The sequence below is a fragment of the Physeter macrocephalus genome, chromosome 8 (assembly GCF_002837175.3).
Source record: "Physeter macrocephalus isolate SW-GA chromosome 8, ASM283717v5, whole genome shotgun sequence".
Lineage (NCBI taxonomy): Eukaryota > Metazoa > Chordata > Mammalia > Artiodactyla > Physeteridae > Physeter > Physeter macrocephalus.
This window is the reverse complement of record NC_041221.1, coordinates 154,297,552-154,300,911: the sequence shown is the minus strand read 5'-3', so window position 1 is coordinate 154,300,911 and position 3,360 is coordinate 154,297,552. Positions and strand designations below refer to the sequence as shown.

Sequence of the window (3,360 nt, the reverse complement as noted above, 5' to 3'; positions counted from 1 at the left end):
CTGAGGGCAGGAGGAGGGTAGGTGCTTACTTATTGGCTCCTAATAACCTCTGCAAAATTCCAGGCCTCTCCCTGCTCTGGAGACAAAAGCCTAAACAGAATTTCTCAGAAAGAGCCCAAAGATGGCTCTGGGCAAGTCGCTTTTTAATTTTTATTTTTTTATATATTTTTTTCCTCTGAGGCATTTTATCTGCACGTATGTATTACATCCCTAGAAGAAGAATCCAAGGATTCTCCCTCCTGTGTGTTTTCATCTTGCTTCTTCATGGTGCATGATGCCAGCTGAGGTTGTCAGTACAATGAAACCAAACGGATGGGACGGGAGCAGGTTATTCTGCCATTTTTCTAGATCTTTGAGTTGCACATCAAACCTGGGGCTGATCACTCCACACTTATTTAGCCTGCCTGTGAGGTTCACAACAATTTTCCCAGCCCTGTGATCATCGATGATTTCAAATTCACCAATGTAACCATGCTTCATCATCACAGTTAGAAACCTGACAATGGCTTTGGAGCTCTGCCTAAAAATATAGAATGCTTCATGAATTTCTGTGTCATCCTTGCGCAGGGGCCATGCTAATCTTCTCTGTATCGTTCCAATTTTAGTATATGTGCTGCCGAAGTGAGCAGAAGTCGCTTTTTTTTTAAAGATATTCTTCATCTACTTTATCATTTTGCCTCAGATTGACCCTGATTAAAAACAAGAAGGAAGGGACTTCCCTTGGCGGTCCAGTGGTTAAGACTCAGTGCTCTCACTGCCGTGGGCCTGGATTCATTCCCTGGTCGAGGAACTAAGATCCTGCAAGCCTCATGGTGTGGCCGAGGAAAAAAAAAAAAAAAAACAAGAAGGAAGAGTTTAGCTTCATCTCTGGTATTTATTTTCACTGATGCCCTTGTAAACTCACAACACCAATTCATCCCCACCCCAAGTGATTTTTCAAGCTGAGGCTGACAATAACCTCAAATGGCCTCCTGGTGTGAAAAGTCCATGTTCCACGTGGGGCTTTCTCATCCCATAAAGCACATTTAATGTATGAGCTTAATTACATGGAGATCAAGGGCCTCAGAGGTGAAAGGCTAAGGAGGGCATTAAATCCTGAAACACTTCTCAGATGCCCCACCGCTTGGCAGAGCTCTATGGGCAAATCACTCTTGAAAAGCACCCCATCGGCTACTTTGAATCCCACTCCAAGCGTGGTACAACCAGAACCTGTCCGAGGAGGACATGGAAGTCTGGAAGAGCCACCTTCTATAAGGAGGGAGAGGAGAGAAGAGTAGGGGTCCCAAAGGTGCCTGTCCACCCCTGCAGGGCAGTCCTCTAGTCCAGAGCACCGACCGCTGCAAGGAGCCAAATTTGAACTGGCGGACTTTATCAAGAGGCCAAATTGGGCCATTTATTCCATAGATCCCCTCCCCCAGGTCATGGTGTGAAGGGAGCGAAGACTGCAAAATAAGAAAGTGAAGGGGGGCTTCCCTGGTGGCGCAGTGGTTAAGAATCCGCCTGCCAATGCAGGGGACACGGGTTCGAGCCTTGGTCCGGGAAGATCCCACATGCTGCGGAGCAACTAGGCCCGTGAGCCACAACTACTGAGCCTGTGCTCTTGAGCCTGCAAGCCACAACTACTGAAGCCCACGCACCTAGAGCCTGTGCTCCGCACCAAGAGAAGTCACCGCAATGAGAAGCCTGCGCACCACAACAAAGAGTAGCCCCTGCTCACCGCAACTAGAGAAAATCCACGTGAAGCAGCAAAGACCCAATGCAGCCAAAAATTAAATAAATGAATAAATAAATAATTTTTTTTTTTTTTTAAAGAAGAAGGTGAGGGGGCAGAGCTCAGACCTTGAAGGCTGCTAGGTCAAATTCAAGACTTCTGTCGACGCTGAGAATAAAGGAAAACTACAGAATGATTTTAAGTGAGTGGGTGATGCAAGCAAATTTGGGTTTTGAGAAGATCATTCTTGCAGCCATAAGAACATTTCAACTTAACCTAAAGAGGAGCTTTCTAATGGAATGCTTGACCTTGGGAAAGTAATAACAATAAACACATTTATTGGTCTCTTACTAGGAATGAACACTTTGTGCCATGTGTTTATCATGGATTAATACCTTTGGCCTTGAGGACATCGTATGAGGTAGGTGTATTACTACGATGCACTTTTTACAGAGGAGGGGATAGAGGCTCAGAATGTTGGTTGAGGTCACTCGGTGAAGTTGCAGAGCTGGAGTTCAAATCCAATTCTGTCTGAACTCAGAGGCCCCAGAGAGCTGCAAGGAACCACAGCCCTGGTCCTCAGCCTGGATTGCACAGTGGAATCTCCTGAGTGGGCTGTAAATATTCAAATCTTCCCCTGCTTAGAGATTCTGATGTAAGTAGCCCAGAGTGCAGCCTGGACTTTGGGAATTTCTGTAAACAGGTGAGTCTGTTATGAGTTCCTGTCCCACTCAGATACGCTGTGATATTAGGACTCACCAGTCCTGCTGCCAGAAGCCTCCCCCCGCCCTACCCCTGCCCCCGGGGGACTGGGTTTCTGGAACTGGCAGATGGAAGCTGAGGGACCTTGGTAACATCGCGTTGGCTCTAATGGCTGGGCAGGGAGAGGCAAGCCCTCAAGGCTACGTCTCTGAGCCCTGCCAGCCCCCTCACCTCTGGCTCAGACCCAGCCTGCAAACAAGTTGACAGGAGGAAGAGAAAAGGTCAGCTGATCTTGGTGGGCACAGCCAGAGCTGCTGCTGGCTGTCGGCCTGTTACCAGGGACTGATCCACTCCTTCAAGAGCATCTGGAGCAATCGCAAGTAGTGGGAACATCCCTTACCTGCCCCCTTGGGGCTCCTTGGCTTCTTGGGGGTTCGGCTGCTTGGAGCAGGTTATGGATGTTTGACCTCCTCCCCTTTCCCTCTCCAGCCAGGCTGGTCTGCTGCCACTTAAACATGCCAAGTTTATTCCCCCTTCTAGGCCTTTTTTTGTACTTGGTGGTCCCTGGGCTTAGAATGCCTTCCCTCAGCCAGTCACTCGGCAACTCTAGGCCTGGAACTCAGGTGGGGCACAGACGGAGCTCTGAACAGACTCTGAGTTGAGAGGCTCAGAGGCAGACTATACCCAAGGCTCCTGCTCCTCTCAGACACCTTCTGCCTGGCACGTGGGGGGAGTCTTTATCTGCCCCCAGGGAGACCAGCCCCACCTGAACCACCATCACTCCTGCAGTCCAAAGACTCAGGTCACAAATGCTTACCTGACCCTCTCTGAGTCCGGTGGCTGCACAAACACAGCAAATTAGAAAGAGATGGGGCAGCGGAGGGTGAAAAACAATACCTTACATCTGGGGGTTGCTTTCTGCCTTTTCCAGAGCCTTCTGGAGCTAT

At 49.0% G+C, this 3,360-nt stretch overlaps 1 non-coding gene across 1 annotated transcript; it reads right to left on the bottom strand.

The window, feature by feature from the left end:
* Positions 1 to 522: 522 nt before the first annotated feature.
* On the bottom strand, positions 523 to 629 carry LOC112062176 (U6 spliceosomal RNA). The gene has a single exon (XR_002890598.1). It is a non-coding gene; the product is annotated as a U6 spliceosomal RNA (small nuclear RNA).
* Positions 630 to 3,360: the final 2,731 nt, after the last annotated feature.